The 20,691-nt window shown below is 37.3% G+C and overlaps 1 long non-coding RNA gene across 4 annotated transcripts in view; it reads right to left on the bottom strand.

The window, feature by feature from the left end:
- The window catches only part of LOC140625496 (uncharacterized), a 161,958-nt gene that overhangs the window by 126,139 nt on the left and 15,128 nt on the right, over nt 1–20,691 (bottom strand). For all 4 annotated transcript variants that reach the window (XR_012024830.1, XR_012024828.1, XR_012024831.1 and 1 more), the window contains exon 2: nt 14,317–14,414. This is a non-coding gene — a long non-coding RNA (uncharacterized lncRNA). The remainder of the gene's footprint in view (nt 1–14,316; nt 14,415–20,691) is intronic.

The following is a 20,691-nucleotide window of genomic DNA, read 5'->3' as shown; positions in this document are numbered from 1 at the left end:
ACTGCTCGCTAGTTCTAGCACTTACACGGCATCGGCTACAGCCCCACAGGAAGCATGAGGCCAAGGTTAAAGCTCTTCTAAGTCAAGGTGCTACGACACCCAAAGAACCAATTTTCATTGTATTGCATGTCTTCTGGTATTTTATTGGCATGCCCAGAATCTGAGAGCAGAAGGGGTGCACTGGGACTAATTTCGGTTGCAGATGTATAACTCTTGGCATTAAATTTTCCTTAACTTTCACAAAATACAAGGTTACTGCTTTAGCTTATTAGTCTTTAGCTAATTTTGTATCATGTACAAAAAAACAAAGGTAAGAATGCTGTTTTCCTCAAAATGCAAAAGACAACAGTGTAATGAGAGAGTGTGGGTCCTGGTTTTCTACTGAATTAGCAAGTATGTGCTAAAGGAAAAATAACTCTAACCACCTTTTCTTATGACTAAAGTAGTGGTTGCTTGTGGACAAAGGTGATGCCCCTCTGGCCAAGTGGTATTCCCTTAAACTGTTTGTTCCTAAAGAGGAGTTTGCATATCCCCAGCCATGTTCATATCCTCATTTATAAAATGGCAGATGAGGATCAGGACAAGGGCTGGGGTAACCAAGGGTATAGTATATGAGCCCTCATCCTGGCAGCAGCCCAACTATAATCCAGAAAATATCTTCCTGGCAAAAACTCTCCTATATCATTCTATTAGCCTGCGTGCCTTAAACCCACCCTTTGCTGACACATCATCCCTGGTGATCCCTGCATTGGCCTGGCCCGGTAACTTGCTGAAAGATACTTCATCTTAATTTTGTATTTGTGTAGTACTTTGTATTTTCAATGTATTTTCAAATATGCTATTTTAGGTCCTCAGCAAACACTGTAATGCCAGAGCAGCTGCCACTGTTGCATACTGCAGAAACTGAAGCACCAGCAAGTGGAACGGCTTGCACAGAATTACAGAATTAATAAGTGGTGGAACTGGTCTAGAAGCCGAGGTTTCAGATTTCTGGGCAAGCTTTATCTTCACTCTACCCCAGTCATCCGGTAAAAATAAATAAAATGAAATCACTGAGGTCTGACTCAGGCGAGGAATAGTGCCTAGTGTCATAGAATCCAATGATTTTTCTTCATGCTTCTTAACTGGCTGGAACAGACAATGGCACAAAATAAACTTTGTCTTTGACATTCCTACTCCTTTTCCCAGGCCTTTGTTTCTCTCACCTTCTAGATCTGGGTTTTGGGGAAGAATCCTGACAAGAATCATTCCCATCTCTTCCTACCACACAAATCCCCCCCTCTAGTCCCTCACAAGATAGAAAAATGTGGCCTCCTCTCTGAAGATTTTCCTTATCTCCCCTGGAATCACTGATTATTCCCTCCTCCAAGCTACCAGAGTATAACTTTGTTAATACAAAAGTCACTCCTTACATTACTGTCACTCATTGCATTAGGTCTTAATATTTCTTTCTACCCATTTTTTCCACTGGGCTGTGAGTTCCCAAATGACAACTACCTATAGGTCATCTTTGTGTCTTCCACAAAATACCGCCAAGAGTCTCTGGCACGTAAAAGATGTTCAGACAGTGTTGGGTCCGTGGACCTGAGAACTGTTAGCTTAAAGTGTTGGTGATCATGTTCCTGCTCCCCTCACAGTAACAGATGAATATGAATGTAAAGAGATATTTTCAAAGAGAGGCCAATTCTTACTACAAAGTAATGAATCTCTCATGATGTAATAATCAGACACTACGTCTGGAGGGGAGGAATTTAGGGACAGCAGAGTCTTCCTATTGTTTCTTAAGTCATATCACATAGGTAACTTCTATGACCAATTCAAATTACTTCCAATCAACAAATACTTAAAGTCGACATTTGACATTCATCAGGAATACTTCCAGACTCCTCTACATATTCTTGAATTCCCGATTTCAGAGCATTTTGCTAAAGTTCTTTATTTTCTCCTGAACTATTCTATTGAAGATCATCTGTTCCCTTTATACGTCCAAGCCAGAAGTTTACCACTTTTTAAATTTTTATTAGATCATGTCTCTTAGTTCACCTCTCTTCTACACATAAAAAAAAATTAGTTGTGAGCACTTGATGATGGTATACAATAAAGGTCACTTGATAAAGAACAGAGAACCACAAAGTCACCATGAGATGTGCATGCTGGGAGCAGCAAAATTTCAGGGCCCTCTGGAGGTCACTTGGGAAAATTCAAAACCACAAATGTTAAATCTGCAAATGCCAGGGGCTTAATGGATAATGAGTACCTATTACATGCAAAACATTGTGGTGAGCGCTACAGAGAATTCAATATGCATAATTGCTCCTGTCCTAACCATTCTACTAATTAATCCAGTACCTCTATCTCTGTTGTGTTACCATTTGAGCTTATGTTTTTATTTAATAGAAGTTCCTAAAGAAATCGCCTAAAGGCTTCCAATCAAGATGGTGCCTTGAATTAAAGCTTCAACCTTATCCGTGACACACAGAGTACTGAGACACACAGAGTACTTTTTAAAATTTCTTTAAAAAAATATTTAAAACATCGACATCTTTAAAAATATGTAAATATACAAAAGAGCTGGACAGAGAACAGAAACAGCAGTAAGTAGGGGCTATAAGCACTAGATCAACCAGATTCTGAACTATTTACAGTACATATCATAGCTGCTATAATAAAATACTACAATCTGGGTAGCTTCAACTATAGGAATTTATTTCTCAGTCTGGGAAGTTTAAGATCAAGATGCCAATAGATTCAGTTCCTGGTGAAGGCCCACTTCCTGGCTTGCATATGGCCAGCTTCTTGCATGCACCTATGCATGCTCATAAGGCCTTTCCTCAGTGCATGCCCTACCCTCATGACTACATCTGAGCCTCATTACCTCTCAAAGGCCCCATTTACAAACATGATCAAACTGAGAGTCAGGGTGTCAACATATTTGGGGGAAAGAGGAGAAAAGAACCCACAATAACACTTTTTTTTTTTTAATGGAGAATTTAAGCTGGAAAAAGCAGTTGAGATTTTGATTCATATAGGATGTGGAAAATTGCCAGACTAATTGCATTAAATAAAAGATCTGACCTAAGATATGAAAAAACATTTAAAAAGAAACTGAAAAAGCCACGCAAATTCCCAGGACATTGGTTTATGTGAAGCAATATACTTAGATTGGGGGGGAGGAGGGTATGACGAAGAAGCAGAAACAGCCAAGCCGGTAGGACTTCAGTTAAAGTAACCCAAAGATCACAGTTGAGTTGTACAGATTTTTCTCCAATATTACCACGGGACATCAGAATGAAAACTGGCTTTAGATAAGGAGAAGCCACAGTCTGTGTAGAGCTCTGTACAAAAGCACAGACAGGACAGAATGAGCACAGAGAACATGAAAAGGGATGGTCACTCAAGATAAAATTACAAACTAAAATTTCAAGTAATAACAGAGTCAAGGGACAAAAATCCAGTTTTAGGATTGTCAAAAATGACTTTAAAGTAGGTATATTTTAAATCTTCAAAGAAATGAAGAAAGGAATAATTTTCACAAAATAGCAACACAAATTATAAAACTAAAGCAGTCCGAGATGAAGCAAGACTGAATAGATAAGAAAAAAGAACAATTATAATTTTCAGAAATAAAAAAATAGCTAAAAACTTGCTAAAATAAAAATTACAATATAGGTTATAAATGATTCCCTTGATACAGATAAAGTGAGAAGTAATTAATTTGAAGGCAGTATAAAAAGTGTTCAGTCAGAATGAAGCACAGAGAAATAAAGAAATAAAATATAAAACAAAAGCTAAGGTATCATAATGATGACAGTGATAATGATGTTGTTAAACTGCTTAGCAAAAATATATAAAATAAAAACTGGAATCAAAAACCAAGCTTTCAAAGTAGCAGGGGGAAAAAAAGAAGGTGGGAAATAAATATCAATGCACATCACGACAATAAGAGCCATAAATAAGGTGGGGAAAAGAAAAAGCAAAAACAACATGGTAACAGAAAACAACAGAGATAAAGTTCAAATAAACCAGCAATAGCAATAACTATAAATGGATTAAAATCATCCAATAAAAGACCATCAAATCCGATACTTTTCATTTCAGCATTAATGTATTTTTGAGAGAAACATCTAATATAGAATACTGAAAGGTTAAAGGAATAAGATATATAAAATCAAAATTCTATTTATTTATAATAATATTAAGATGTTATCTGCCACTTTCGTTGTATTGAAATGTATGCTAATATTACAGTAATACTAGTGGGTAAACTGCTAAAACAAAAGCATTGATACTAAACTGTATGAGTTGGCATTTTCTGTTTTAATATCATCCACTTGCAGAAAACAACCTTCCCAGAAAGCCAATGTTGCTCCATGAAGGGGTGGCATTAATTTTATTAAATCTCAACCAATGTATATGTACCCTTTTAGTATTCAGTGTGATAAAATGAGAAGTGTATATAAAGCACTTTCTGCTGCAGACTGAGAAACTCAAGTTATTTTGAGGAAATTAATATTTTTTTGAATTCTAAAATAAATTACCACTTTTTTTCATAGAACACCAGTTTTACTTGAAAAAATGAGTAATAGACAAATTATGGCTATCAACGTTTGGTTTTGGCACACATTTTTTTCAAAACATGAGGTAATAAATCTGTCACTTTAAGGAAAACTGACAATTAACATTTATTGCCAGTTGATAAAATTTAAGCTTTCAAGTGAAAATGAGAATTTTGGAAAACTTATAACCGTGACCATGAGTTTGATAGTGTCCCAATATTTATAGACTGTCCCAGTGAGACAGGTGGCTATATTAAGGAGTGTGTAGTTTTCCTTTTGATGGTGTTTAATGAAATTTGTCATGACTCAGTAAACCAATATTTTCCAAATATAATGTATACTGATTTAAAAAATCAAGTTAAAAGATCTACGCAGAACGCAAAATAATCTAATGGATATTAGCATAACAGAGCAAAAATAGTTTATCGATAGGATTTCAGATTTCGCCCCACCACTGTTAGTTTTGGTGTACAACCAAAGAAAAAGGTCAATAATTACCATCTACCATTCCTACCGCTCAACATTCCATTAGATTTCCCAGTCAATTAAAAGATAATTTTAAAAGGACATGATTTGTACAAAGGCATAATTGTCATCATTTGCAGGTGATATAATTATCTACACTAGAAAATTCAAGAAGATACCAACTGCAAAAGGTAATAGAGTTTTGCAACAGGAACAATAGGCAAAAATTAACCGTATCCCTATCTACACTTACACTCAAGTAGGAAATGTAATCGACAATGTACACTCACAATCAAAAGCTATAGGATACCTAAGCATAACACTAGCATGTCTTGCATGCCATTGACCAAGGACTTAAAAAAAACTTAAAAACATATACCATGTTCATAAAGCGAATATAATAAAAAGAAAACATCCTCCCAACTATCCACAACTTCAATAAAGTAATTATCAAAATCTCATAAACATTTTATGAAATGTAAGTGGATTCTCAAACTCATATCAAAGAAAAAGTCTAAAATTTTAAGGTACAATTTATAGCAATGGCAAAGGAAAAAAAGGTATACAAGGAGAGATACAGCAAACAATCTACGTGAATATTATGAGGGAAATCTTAAAATTTTTTTAAAAAAAGAAGACAAATATACAAAGAAATATGCTATTTACTCAAAAAGGAAAACTCAATATATAAAGATGTCAGTTGTTCTCCATATTAACATGTCAATTCAGTGAAATTCCGATGAAAATCCTGGCAGAAGATTTTGGGAGACCTGATAAACTGACGCTAGATATGTTTATGCAATAATAGCAAATATATAATAGCCTTTTCTATGAGTCGGGCACTTTTCTAAAAACTTCACACAAAATTCTTTAATGTCCATAATAACCATATCTACAAGGTAGAGACTACTTCATCCCTATTTTACAGATGAGAAAGCTGAAACACAAAGAGATTAAAATCTTATACAAGGTCAGACAAATAGAAGAAAGATTCCTGTCCAGCTGGTCTCCTGGCTCTTAAGCACTATCCCATGAGGCTAAGGTTGCCGAAATAACTTTGTGGGAGAACAAGATGGAATACGGGGAGGTATCTTTATCACTCTAGCTTGGCATAGGATGGTACTTATGTATAAATATGGAAGTAGATCAATGAAACAAACTGAAGAAACTATAAACAGCCTACACATATGATCTATTAGAAAGAAGACAATTTGGACCAATGAAAAATGAAAGCCAAATCAAACATATTATCAGAGCAAATGAAATAAAACCCCTACTTCGGTCCATAAACAATCAATTCCAAGAGGATTAAATGTTAAAATAGAAGCGAAAACCTTAACAGGTTTAAAATAAAATGTTATAAACTTGAGGTAGGAAATCATTTTAAACACACAGAGCAAAAACCACAAATTAAGAATCATAAACTCCATTAAACTTAACTTCTATGCAATGATATACACTATTAAAACAAGGGAAAAGACAGGGCAAGTTGGGAGAAAATACTTGTCATTCAAAACCAACAAATAATTAGCATCTAAAATATATAATAAACTCTTACTGATGAATCACTGATCTCTACCTCTGAAACTAATAATATATTAATTGGATTTAAATTTAAAATTAATAATTAATAAGGGGCTCCTGAGTGGTTCAGTTGGTTAATCAACTTCCTTCAGCTCAGGTCATAATCCCAAAATCCTGGGATTGAGCCTAGAGTCGGGCTCCTAGTCAGCGAGGAGTCTGTTTCTCCCTCTCCCTCTGCTGCTCCACCTGCTTGTGTTCCCTCACACTCTCTCTCTCAAATAAATAAAATCTTTAAAAAATAATAAAATAAAATAAATAATATAAAATATATAAGCCCTTATAAATAAAAAATAAATAGCCTAAGAGAAAAGTAGTCAGAAGCACAGCAGGAATTTCATATGATAAGAAACACAAATGGTGAAAAAACAGAGAAAGATGCTCATTCTAACTGGTAATCAGAGAAATCTAAATATGACCAGTGGAGTGCGGAAGGAAACCAGTTTGACCCATCATGCCGGAGCTAATTTTATCCATCCCTCCCCAGGTCCACATTGTCAACATTCAGTAAGGTCATGTTAGTAACTTGAAGCTGGCTATGGTGGCAATATCCATGCTAAGCAAATGGACAAATACTGCAAATTAGAACTTTTTTGTCTATTGCCAATTTACCAGCATACAGACTTATTATTTTAAACCTATCAGATGAACAAGTTTAAAATATAACAATACCAAGTGTTCTTAACAAGGAAGTAAAGTAATGGGAATTCTCCTACTCTGCTGATAGATTTGCAAAGTAATTTAACTACTTGAGAGAACAATTAGGCAGTATTTGTAAAATTGAAAGCATATTTATCTTATGACCCAGCAATTCCATTCCTAGTTGAATAGAGAAACTCTTACATTTTTGTGCAAGGAGACATGCATAAGTATGTTCACAGCAATATTGATCGCCATGGCCAGAAAAATCAGATGGATATCTTTAATATCCATCAAAAGGGGAATACATAAATAAACCACGATGTATTTATACAATAGCATACTATGTATCAGTGAAAATGAGTGAACTAGAAAAGCTAAATCTCACAAATGCATTAAGTGCAAAAAGCAAATTGTAGAATACATAAAGTATAATAGATTTCACGAATATTTTTTTAAATACAGAAACAATGCTATATATTCCCTATGGCTATATATGTATATGTATACATGCATAGTATTTTTATATACACATATATGACATTTTTAATTACATCAGATTGTTGGGGCACCTGAATGGCTCAGTCAGTTAAACATCTGACTCTCAATTTGGGCTCAGGTCATGATCTCAGGGTCGTGAGAGCAAGCCCCACAGCAGGCTCCAAGCACAGTGTGCAGTCTGCTTGAGATTCTCTCTCACCCTCTCCCTCTACCCCTCCTACTGCTGCTCACACACGAAAGAAAGAGAAAGAGAGAGAGAGAGAGAGAGAGAGAGAGAGAAAGAAAGAAAAAGAAAGAAAAAGAAAGAAAAAGAAAGAAAAAGAAAGAAAAAGAAAAGAAAGAAAAGAAAGAAAAGAAAGAAAAGAAAGAAAAGAAAGAAAAGAAAGAGGAAAGAAAGAGGAAAGAAAGAGGAAAGAAAGGAAAGAAAGAAAGAAAGAAAGAAAGAAAGAAAGAAAGAAAGAAAGAAAGAAAGAAAGAAAGAAAGAGAAGGAAGGAAGGAAGGAAGGAAGGAAGGAAGGAAGGAAGGAAGGAAGGAAGGAAGGAAGGAAGGAAGGAAGGAAGGAAGGAAGAAAGGAAGGAAGGAAGGAAGGAAAAGAAGAAAAGAAAGAAAGAAAGAAAAGAAAGAAAAGAAAAAAGAAAAGAAAGAAAAGAAAAGAAAAGAAAAGAAAGAAAGAAAGAAAATCTTTTAAAAATTTTATCAGATTGCTAAAAACTTAAAATATGATAATACCAAAGATATGGGGAAACACTAATTTTCATATGCTGTGAGAGTATGAGTTGGTATCACTCACTTAGAGGTCAGTTTGACAATATTTAGTGAAAATAGAGAAGTGTCTATCCTGAACCTATAAATTTGGTTTTTAGGTGTATTAATTGAAAGAAAACTCTTACAAACACATGTACAAAAAAATACTCAATGACGTCCATTGCAACATTACTCTGTGCAAAATTATTTTTACTAGATAATACAGTGAAAATATGGCTTGAATATAAGCCAAATTAATGGCTGTGTTTGCCTTGGAGGAGGAGTTAGAGAATGACCAAAAATGGGATATAAGAGAAATATCTGTAATGACTTATTTCTTGAAGAAAAAAATCTGAAGGAAATGTAACAACATGTGTTAAATTTGGATGGCAGCTAAATGGGTGTTCTATAAGCATTTTTGTTTGTGCCCTTTTAAAATTTATATGTAAATATTTTTTCATTTCTAAGAGAAGTGATATATTTATCCCTTAGCTTCCTAAAGTTGTTTTTTTGGAAGAGGAAAACCCACGAAACTTGGAATCAAACACCCAGATTATAAGCTATGCTCTTCTACTAGATAACTATATGTTCATGGACAAGTCTTCCAAGTTTTACATCGAAATGTGATAACTTCCTCACCGAGGATGGTTAAATATTACATCCTGAGCTACCGGGCCCTGGATACTGGCCAACTGTGCATATTAGTTTGCTAGGACTGCCGTAGTACCACCAACCACATGGCTTCAGCAACAAATGCATTGTCTTGTAGCTCTGGGGACTACAAGCCCAAGCTCAAGGAGTTGAGGATTTGCTCCTTCTAAGGGCTATGAGGGAAAGATCTGGGCCAGACCTCTCTTCTTGGTTTGTGAATGGCTGTTCTGTCCCTACATCTCTTCGCTGTCTTACCCCTGTGCATGTCTATTCCAATCTACACCTTCTTTAAAAAAAAAAAAAAAAAAAAAAGATTTTATTTATTTATTCATGAGAGACACGGAGAGAGAGAGGCAGAGACACAGGCAGAGGGAGAAGCAGGCCCCATGCAGGGAGCCCGACATGAGACTCGATCCCAGGACTCCAGGATCATGACCTGGGCTGAGGCAGGCGCTTAACTGCTGAGCCACCCAGGGATCCCCCTACACCTTCTTTTTTAAGATTTTATTTATTTGAGAGAGAGCATGAGCGGGGGTGGGAGGGGAGAAGGAGAAGCATACTCCCCACTGATCGTGGAGCCCAAAGCCAGGCTTGATCCCACAACCCTGGGATCATGACATCATGACCTGAGCCAAAGGCAGATGCTGACTGAGCTACCTAGGTGCTCCCAGTCTACCCCTTCTTATAAGCACACCAGTCATACTGGATTCAGACTCACCCTAATCACCTCACTTTAACTTGATTACCTCTGTAAAGACTCAATTTCCAAGTAAGGTCACGTTGTGAGGTGCTGGGCAGTAGGACTTCATATGAATTTTGGGAGGACACAATTCATCCCATAACATCTCTCACATAGTTGAGTCTTAAAACACATATAAAGAAGGAAAATGTTTTAAGAATATAAAGCTCATCCCCAACTAAAAGTGACTTAATTTATTGATATTAATTCTCTGGTCAAATATTAGGAGGTAGGACTGATGAGTGGCGGAATGAGGTTTTTCATTTCAGCTCCTTCCTTTTCAGATGCAAAGGACACCTGTGCTGGTGAGCTCTGTGGCCAAACAAAATGCTGGACCTGCCAGCTTCTCATGTGTCATGCACACCAGTGTGCTGGCAGGGGGAGGAGGCACAGAGGATAATGCTAGTAATGCCAAGATCCGACGTTTGATTCCCATCAGAGCTAATTAGTTTCACTCATCCCTGCACGTAGCTGGCCACTTTGCTGCTGCCTGCTGACCCACAGAACAACTGAGGCCAATCAAAAACAGGGCACTGGCTGTTCAAAAAGCCTTGACGTCTATTCTGAGTCCCAGAATTTGTAACCTAAGAGCAGAAAAAAGGCAATGGGAGGCTACCTTTATTCCAGTTCAAATGACACTTCTCATGTAATTTTAGACCTTGGTGACCAGATGATTAACATTGTGCAAAAAAAAAAAAAAAAAAAATCACAGAATGGAAAGGTTTATACAAATCAATCAATGGGAATGGCAAACTCAGATAAAATGACCTCAAGATGCCATCACCTGGGTTAACAACACTCTTCTTGTGTGACCACTTCTCTACCTAAGTAAAATAGTATCATATTAAAATAATTACAAATAAATTTAAACTGAATAATCTTCGCTTACAAATATTTTATTTCCATTTATCAACCATTACAGCTTTTTCCTCTGTAAAAGACTGTGCATTCTACAGAATAAGCTACTGTAAACTTTACCTCCAAAAAAGCCTATTATATCTCTCTTGCTTATTTGTTTAGGTCAAATCTTGATTGTAAATTAAAACAAGGGCCTTCACATTCAGACAAGACACCAATAAAGTTCCCAGTTTCTCATGGAAGTGGAAGCATTCCAAAATTCGACATTTTTCTTCTTTACAGTGAGAAAGTCTTATCTTCCTCCTGCCTCAGGTACTCTAAGCCTTAGAAATGATGTGGGTTATAATATAGAGAAATCAGATAGGAACACAATACACTGGCTTCTTCAATACATAGGTACAGTTTGAGAGGACATTATTTCTATTTGTCCCCTTGTTGATATCCTCAGAATGAAGACCACAGAGCATGTGTATGAGAGTACTCCTTTGATTGCAAGTAACAGAAACCCACTCCAATCCAACAAAACCTGGGATTTTTGACCCCTTGTAATCTCAAAGTCTACTTCAAGCACAACTGGACCCAAGTGCTCAAACTTCAGGCATCTGTTCCTTTTCATTTCTCAGGTCGATTTTCTTAAGATAGGTTCTCCTCAAATAATGACACAAAGCTCTAATAGGAGCTCTCAGATCACATCCAACCATTTAGTAACACCAGAAACAAAAGATAGGACTTCTTTTTTCCAAAATTTCCAGCAGGAATCCCAAGTTGCATTATTATCTGCCTATCCCTGAAGCAATCAGGGTATCTAAGCAGATGCTGAGCTCTCATCTGTGTGTCTGATCCATGTACCCACCCCCAGAGCTAGGAGAGGGATCCAACTCCAGCCCAATCGTACAGATAGAAGTGGGGGAGGACTGGTACCCCTAAAGGAAAATTGGTTACCAGAGGGGAAATGGCAAGCAAAACCAATAGATACCCATTGTTGAAGTCTTAAGTTGTTATTTCAGAAAAAAATGCTTAGTCAAAAAGAGGGTGGCGTCAAAGCATGCCAAGCTCAATTCAAACTCATCATCATAACTGGAAAAATTAATTACAAATCCATTTCCTACTGCTAGAGGGTCAACACTACATTGTCATATGGACACATAATTATGATAAGTCATAGTGATTTATCATTTGAAAGCAGCTCAGTTGATATGAGAAAACAGCAAATGAAGAGGGACACTGAAAGGCTATTAAATTCATTCCCCAGCCACTAATAAAAATCATACCTAAGCCTTCAATTTTTGAAGACCCACAGAAACAAGGTGCTATCATAATCATTCCATTAGTTAAATTATTTAGAAAAATGATACAGGTTTCCTCTCTAGCCCTCTCCATGCAAGGGAATACCTCCATCTGCACATGTCATTAATTAATTTTTTGTAAAAATTAGTTTCAACGCTCCTGTGAGGAATGCTAATCTTTCGCCAGGGTAAAATGAGGCACTCGGATAAAAATGACGCTACTGGGAGGCATGAATTTCCAGCCCTGATAACGAGTTTTGGATCAAAAATGTTCCCTCACCCCAAGGTCTATTCACATGGAGTTCAAAAGGCTATAAAAGAGAAGAGGACCTCACTAGGTGGGCTCTTGCAGCTGCCAATTAGGACAACTCTCGTGTTTTAAACATGGTCCCTTGGATTATCTGTTTAGTGGTAGAGTCAGCCACAAGAACCAGGCATTTTTTACTCCTGTTGTAATACTCTATCAAAATTAATGACAGTGTCACACTGTACTTAATGTAAATTAATTCTATGTTTGTCCAAACAACCCAATACGATTTGTTTAAGTTTCCTGGGTAGCCAGGTTCTTGAATGCATTATCTGGAAGATGGAAAAGATGTTCCTCCACAGAGGGTTTTCAGGTTTTTTAAAATCAGAAATTAAATAAATAAAGGGCTCACCATATGTGCAGCCTGGGACATTGCTTGCAGCATTTAGCAGGGTCAGATTATCAAGTTTCATTATTTGATACATTTTTCAGGCTTGCAACAGAGTCGCAAAGAATTGATGGGAACAGCAAATTCATTTTAAAATGGGTTTATCGCTTCATCAGGTATTCATTTAAGCAGAATCCACAGCATAACTGGATCTCTTTGGCCCTATGTGACATGTTTTTCCAAATGGAATGATAATAAGTATAGAGATATAATATGTAGTTAAAGACTTCCCATCTCCATGAGGCACCCAGATATTCAAAGAAAGAAATTACTTTCATTCTCAAGCCACTGCTCACCAGAGGATCCATGGCCAGCTTTTTTAGAGCCCTGCTAAAGACAAATCTAGAGACGCCACAATCCTTTTGGTTTGAGGCTAATAGCTATGTTATAGAGAAACCATCATAAGGGATTTAGTTTCTGGTGAGAAAAAAATAAACTGAGCATTAAATATTATAATACATTTTCTTAGAGCTACTAAACCAGATAAAATAGGAAAAGAACATGAAATTAGTTGAGAAAATAAAATTAGGATACCAAAAAAATGTCTTTAAGAAACTTCAAGCTATTTTAGATTTCTAGAGCATCATAAATTATGCAGGCAAGATGCACACCAATCCAAAGTCTACAAAATCCAACTTTTAGTCTCAGCTAGAGATCGTTAATTTGCTGAGTTCTTGTAGAACGTCTCCCATTTAATGAACTCCATCATGTTCCCCACCCCAAAATTCACTTCAATATATTGTTGATTTTCCAAATACATATTGACATTATATTTTGAAAATATAAAAAGCTACAGGTGATGTAGTGGCATGCAAAATTGTTTTATATCACAAAGGCTTCTTAGTTAATAGACTTCATGTTATCATCTGGAATACCATGCACACAATAATGTGTAAAAGGTCACCTTTTTCTTTTTTTTTTTTTTTTTTTTTAAGATTTTACTTATTGAGAGACACATGAGAGACACAGAGAGAAAGAGAGGCAGAGACACGGGCAGAGGGAGAAGCAGGCTCCATGCAGGAGGCCTGATGCGGGACTCGATCCCGGGACTCCAGCATCACGCCCTGGGCGAAAGGCAGGCGCTAAACCGCTGAGCCACCTAGGGATCCCCAAAGGTCACCCTTATTACTGATAATGCTATTTTGTAGATCTGCTTAGATCTACTACTTAAGTTTACTAAGAATCCTGCCCCACAGTCTAGACTCCTGGTTGTCAACCTTGACTGCACGTTAGATTCACCTCGAGAACTTATAAAACACACCATGACCAGGCCAATTAAATCAGAAGATTCACTAAGGATTGGCCCCAGGTATCGGTATTTTTAAAAATTACCTACGTGCTTCCAGTGTGCAGCCAAAGAGCCAATGGTTTAGAGCAGTGGTTCTCTAAGTAGGGTGCCTGGAGCAGTCTCAGCATCACCTGGGATTTTGTCAGAAATGCAAATCAGGTCCCAATCCAGATCTACTGAATCAGAAAACCTGTGGGAACTAGCAGTGGAGCAGATGGTCCAGGAGACACTGATGAATGCTGAACCACTGATCTAAAATTTGAAACAGCTCATCCAGAGAAAAATTTGGATCCGCAGAGCAAACACACTTACGGAGGACGGCCACCTCTGATTGGTCCATAGTGGAAAGTGCAGAAAGCCAGGGGTGGATCCAGGTTTCGAAGAGTGTGAAGTCAATACAATTTCAAGACCTTTTTCAAGAAACACAAGAAACACAAAATTAGGTACAAAGTAAATATCCATTTAGAATCAGAGAAATCACAATTTTTTTAAATTCATGCAAATGAGTATCACATACTATAACACAATGCTTTGGTTAATTTATTTCCTGAGATTCACCTTTAACATTCTTTTCCGACATTTCACATAATTTTCTTTCATTGCCTTTTCATAACAAAAATTGTATAATATTTCCTACAGGAGTAAAAATAATGATTCATTCTTTCCTCTAGCATGAGGATTTCTTTTTCCTTTCCTTTTTTTTCTTTTTTTCTTCTTGAGCTTAGAAAAGATATCTTAGAGGTGGTGGTTGTTGAATCGGGAAGACCTCTATCAAAGAAAACCTCTGTTTGAGGGCATTGTAGGTATTTCATCACAGCAACTAACCTTAAATACTCTTTGAAGAGTCTCTAACCAAAGTCCTAGAAGTAGTCTCTGTGGATGAGGAGAGTAATGCTTTATTCACTTATGCTAAATCTACCTTGTACAGACTTTTGATAAATTAACTTCCTCAAGCAACCCACCACCTAGGTAACTCATTCTATTTCTGCAAGGAAGAAGAGGAGAAGGTACAGAGAGCTAGGAGCGTTTAGGAAAAATTCCTCCTGATGAAAACATAATGAAGAGAATCTTTGTTCCCTGAAAGAGAAGGGCAGGTTTTAGGGTTATCTACACATGGAGAAATATGTGCAGTCAAGTGAGGTCACATGACCAGATTTCTCTTCTATTTCTCTAAAAAGTGTGATGCTTTAGCTTCTGAAACTGGGAAGTCCCAGCAGGGTCTAGTCTAATTTTATAGATATCAAAGTAAAGCCAAGATGTATACTGATGGTGTTGATGCCAAAGGCTGCTCATTACCTTTGTGAGGTTTGTTCAAAAATACAGTACTGAAGACCTTAACCAGACATATCCTGGGTGAGAATTATTTGGACATAGTTCAAAATGGGCATTTAATTTGGTTTGTTCTCAAGTCACCAAATAAGCAGAACATGGGAAGTATGAAGGACAAAGATGCAAACACTGATACAAAGTAATAAATAGCATGGTCTCCCTCGCCTCCTCCTTGGGGTGCAGCTGAGGAGAACAAACCATCACCCAAGAGGAGCTCGAGTTGTGGGATTGCTGCCTTTTATACCCCCAGCCACTTCAACACTCAGACACACCTGGTTTAATATATAAAAACAATAATTCTGGGATCCCTGGGTGGCGCAGCGGTTTGGCGCTTGCCTTTGGCCCAGGGCGCGATCCTGGAGACCCGGGATCGAATCCCACATCGGGCTCCTGGTGCATGGAGCCTGCTTCTCCCTCTGCCTGTGTCTCTGCCTCTCTTTCTCTCTGTGTGACTATCATAAATAAATAAAAACTTAAAAAAAAAAAAAACAATAATTCTGCCCCTAAGGGAATACATGTCCAGGTTTTAGTTCTTAACATTCCAACCAGGCTAGCACAAAGACAATCTCTCATTACATGCACCTACTTTATGGACTCAAGAGCTTTCCATATTAATCCACATGTGGGCTGAGGGCTGTGGACACAGCAAGTGTCCAACAAATATTTGTAAGATGAACGAATAGATAAGCTTAATGCTTGCATGATGATAGGATAGAATGGGATAAGTACATACATGAGAAATTTAAAAAGTGTACCTGATACAGTGTTTTCTTTTAATCTGATGGTTTAATAAATAGCTGCCTAAATGAACACCTGTTTACAAGGAGTCTTTTATCAGTATTTGTCTGCTTTTAGGGAAAAAAAAAACTAAAAAACGAAAGAACTAACTCATTGGGGAACTCAAGAATGGCTTAATGAAGTAGGTGGCATTTTGGATGGGTCTTAAAAGATGGAATTTGACAGATGACATGTTTTAGAAAGCTATTCCAGATGGAGGCAGCCTCATTAACAAAAGATACAAAAGTAAGAAAGCATGTGGCATGTCTGGAGAAGAGCAGTAATACAGTTTAACTGAAATGCAGGATGCCTGAAGGGGAGAAAACTGCACTGAAAGTTTGGGTCTGGAGTGTCAATCTGAAGAGCTGGGATTTCTACCACAGAGAGTTTTTTAATGTTGATGAAAGTTAAAAGTGACATATCAGAACTGTCCTTTAAGAAGATGTATCTGCCATGTGAAGATGTAGCAAGAACTAAAGAGAATGACTACAGATCCATAAGATCAGCTAGGATGTTAAAGTAACAATCCAAGTACGAAGGCATGAATCTTAACTAGGATCCTAGCTCTGGAAATAGAAAGGAGGAGATGAATGTGCAGAACAAGATAGGGGAAGCTTCTGCCCAACGTCTCAAGTGGAAGAATTAGTAAGTAGGGGTAAATGGGACAACAGAATATGGAGAAGGGGTCATCTAAGGAAGCTCTGAAGTTTAAAACCTAGAATTGTCATAGTAAATTTGCTGGGAAAATACTATGTAATTTCCAAGGGCTGATCCTGGAGACAGGCCAAGAGACTGGATGACCAGGTCTGGACCTTAGAAGTCACCTCCAGACCTAAGCCTAAACTCCACGAAGACAGGAACTATGTTTTCATCATCATTAAATACTCGGCACATAATCTGGTACCTAGGATGAGTATTTATTTAAGAAATATTTGCTTCATAAAAGAATGAAGATTATCGTGAGAATCAACGATAGATTATATGAACAAAGATTATAGTATAGAATCAACAGAAAAGCCCATGAATGTGTAAATTAGGGAAAAGATTCAAATACAGAATCTTAAATAATAAATTATAGTTTGCAAGAGGAAGAAAACCACCTTGGGCCAGCAGCAGTCCTAGACAGTGTTGAGATATAGCAATAATAATTCCCAACACTAAGATGGAGTAGGGTATAACTCACATGCTTAGAGTTCACTGGAAGAGAGGAAAGAATTTGTACCTAGGATATTCATGGACCCTGGAGCAAAATTTGCAATATTAGAAGTTGCTACTGTTTTTTAAAGAGTTATGATCAAAAAGGTATGGGGAAAGTTGAGTCTCCCACGGTACTTATTCTGAGTGATCACACGTTCTGGATAATCTGGAGGTAGGAGAGGTTAGGATATGTTAACATCTTGATGCCAGAATGACCTTTTTATAAGACTATTAAGCCCCAGTTTAAAACCTTCCAATGGTTTCCCATTTACTTGGGAAAAATCCAAACTCCCTAACATCATCCACATAGCCCTGCAATATCTGTTCTCTGTCCCTCTCTCATTTTGTGCCTCCATGTCCTATAGCCTACCATCTTCAGTCACCCAAATAGGCTCTGCTCCCTCCAATTTTTCGGACTGGAACACCATCCTTTCAACCACCACCTCTTTCCCCTAACCGTTTGCTTTATGTAGTTAGTATTTACTCATTCTTCAATCTCAGTTCAAACATCATTTCTGTGGGGAAGACTTTCTCATCTCCTTGAGTTCAGGTTCTCATATATATATTAAGTATTTTTGCTAAATCTCAGATATTGTTCTAAGTGTTTACATGAGTTGAAGGCAATGGAATGTGATATAAAAAGCATGGACTTGGGGACTGACAACCCGTGTTCAAACCTCAACTTTACCATTTAGTAAATGTGTAGACTGGAATAAATCAATGAATTTCCGGCACCCAAGCTTCCCCATCAATAAAATAGAAAAAACAGAGTTGTATGATGATTTATTAATGGAGAACCAGAGAGAATGATTAACCTGACCAAGGTCTGAAAGCTATAAGTAACAGGCCTGGGAACCAAACCCAGCAATCTGAATCTGCTATTAACTACCAAATAAGAGAATAATTGTATACAGTTGACCCTAGGTCAATGTGGGAGTTAGGATTCTGACCCCACACACAAATTTTGACTCCCCAAAAATGTAGCTACTAATAGCTTACTATTGACCAGAAGCCTCAATGATAATATAGTTGATTAATGTATATTTTGTGTGTTTTATATATATTATGTACTCTATTCTTATCATAAAGCTAGAGAAAATAGTACTACATTCCTCCTCACATCCTACCCTGCTCTTACCTTTCCTCAAAGTGATAAGTAGGCCATTAGACCTGGACCCATGAGAAAATATCCCAAGAAGTAAAATCAGGCCAAGATTTTCTTTTTTCACTAATGCCAGAGTCAAAACTAGAAGAGTACGAGCAACAAGTGGATTGGAGTGAACTGGTGACAGATACTGCTGCACTTGTGCCTTTAGTGGAATGCCACTTCACTAACCAATTTCAAATGTCACTCCTTCGCACGTACATACCAATATGCTTTAATATTTATCACTTAATAAACATGTGAAAGATGGCACAAAATCTGTGTCCAATGATCCTTGATGACAAAGCATTAGTGACCCAATCCTTTTCCAGACATAATGGTATTTTGCTCCAGTAGCATAGTGCTGTATCTCATATGAAACAAATAAGGCACTCATGCATAAAATTAATACAGCAAGCTTTCTAGGCAGTGATAAATTTGGAAGCAGGCCCACAGAATCATTTCATCCCTCTCGAAGGCAGATTCCCTATAAAACCTTGAGTCACCTACATCTTGACTTGTACGTCTCTTCTGAAAATTATGTCATCATCTCTCATGAAACCCAATAGGGCGTGTGCAGTCAAGGTAGAAATAAAGGGGACAATGAAGCTGTTGAGGAGATGCTTAGAAATATGACCACTTCATTTTATGTGGAAAGGCAATTGATCTCTAAGCATTGAGAGTTTTCAACTTGCCCTTTGCTATTAAGTTATCCTCACCACACTGCTTTTTTCGGTTCACTTGTGTATAAATGGGTCTTGAATTCTCTTGTTTTATGTAGGGGTAGCTGAAGGTGATTTTACGCCTTGGCAACCTTTGATAAGCAGCAGTATCAAGAGTATCATCACGAAAAAACAGGATTTTCTTGATTTTGCCAGGAATCACTAGAAAGTACCTCTGCTTCTGAAAGCATCAACCTCATAAGGACATTCACAAGCAAACCCTATGTGTCCTCATAAACATGTCTTAGTCACCCAAACAGTGAACCCTACTACTGACATTTGAAACAAGTATTTGAAAGCAGATTTTGAAACCTGAAAGTTGAACAATATTACATCAAAAAATTCCCATGTATAGATTTTGAAGAAGAGGGAAGGGCTGCATGGATGCCCTTAGATCTTCCTAAGAAGAAAATGAAAAAAATGTGGTTATTAGGGAACACATTGTTGATTTGCAGTATGAATCATACTATGCAGGGGTAGCACCTGAGAAAAATAAGGGATTCTGGTTAAAATTATATAACTGTACCACTGATGGTTGGTTTTACTTGGCCAGACTCCAAACATTTTCAGTTCTGAACTTCAGATATCTGCTTTGGCATGTTTTTAATTCTCATTGAGACTCGGTTGCAAAAGGGAGTTTTGAGAATGCATGTGTCTCATGAAGCTACTGTATACTCAGTAAATTATACATGCAACTGTGTTTGATGAATGCATTTTAACCTTGTTGGTGTTTGCTGTTTCTGGTGTCATTTTGAAGAAGAAAATGAAAAACAAACATCGCCTTCTAAGGTTCTGTCTCCAAAGTGGAACTGGCTAACGTTCCCTTTTTACTCCTGTCAGGTAGGGGTCCTGAATCACAACAGAGTAGTTTACATATTAAATTGACAACACAAGTCTCCACCGAAAACAAAAAGCAAGCTAAAACACACCCCTGGGGAATCTGAGGTGCAGAAATGTGATCTTGTTTTTGTATAACCAAAACATTAATATTTATAGTAAGTTAGGTGTACTTGCTTCACAAGCAACTCTTCTCCCTAGGGTGTTCTCACAGCACTGACAATCCCCCCTAATTCTGATTGCATCCTTGCGTTGAAGTCCAGACACCAGGATGTGAGTCTTTTCTTGCAGGTTCTTCCTTTTCCTTACAGGTCAGGAAGATCCCCACTCATCCTTCAATTCAAATGCATTCCTTGTTCCATAGTTACACAGGGATTTCCCTTCCTCCACCCTTTTTTCTCTATATCCCCCATCCTAATGTTATGCTGAAATACATCACTTCCAATAGTAACAGTCCTGCATCCCTAAATTATGAGAGCTTAGGTTAATTATTAACTGAAAAATAATATTTAAATGTACGTGTAAAGTCCCCCACAAAAACAAAAACAAACCACACAACCCACCAGAAGAGAAACTGTATTCCATCCTGCCATGATCAGATTCCCATTATCATGAGCGTAACTTTGCACCTATGACTTCTGTTCTAGTGGTACATGTCTTTGGAAATTTGGAGAAAATATT

This window comes from Canis lupus, chromosome 36 (genome assembly GCF_048164855.1).
Source record: "Canis lupus baileyi chromosome 36, mCanLup2.hap1, whole genome shotgun sequence".
Lineage (NCBI taxonomy): Eukaryota > Metazoa > Chordata > Mammalia > Carnivora > Canidae > Canis > Canis lupus.
Note: the sequence above shows the minus strand (reverse complement) of the source record. Positions and strands in the feature narration are given on the sequence as shown.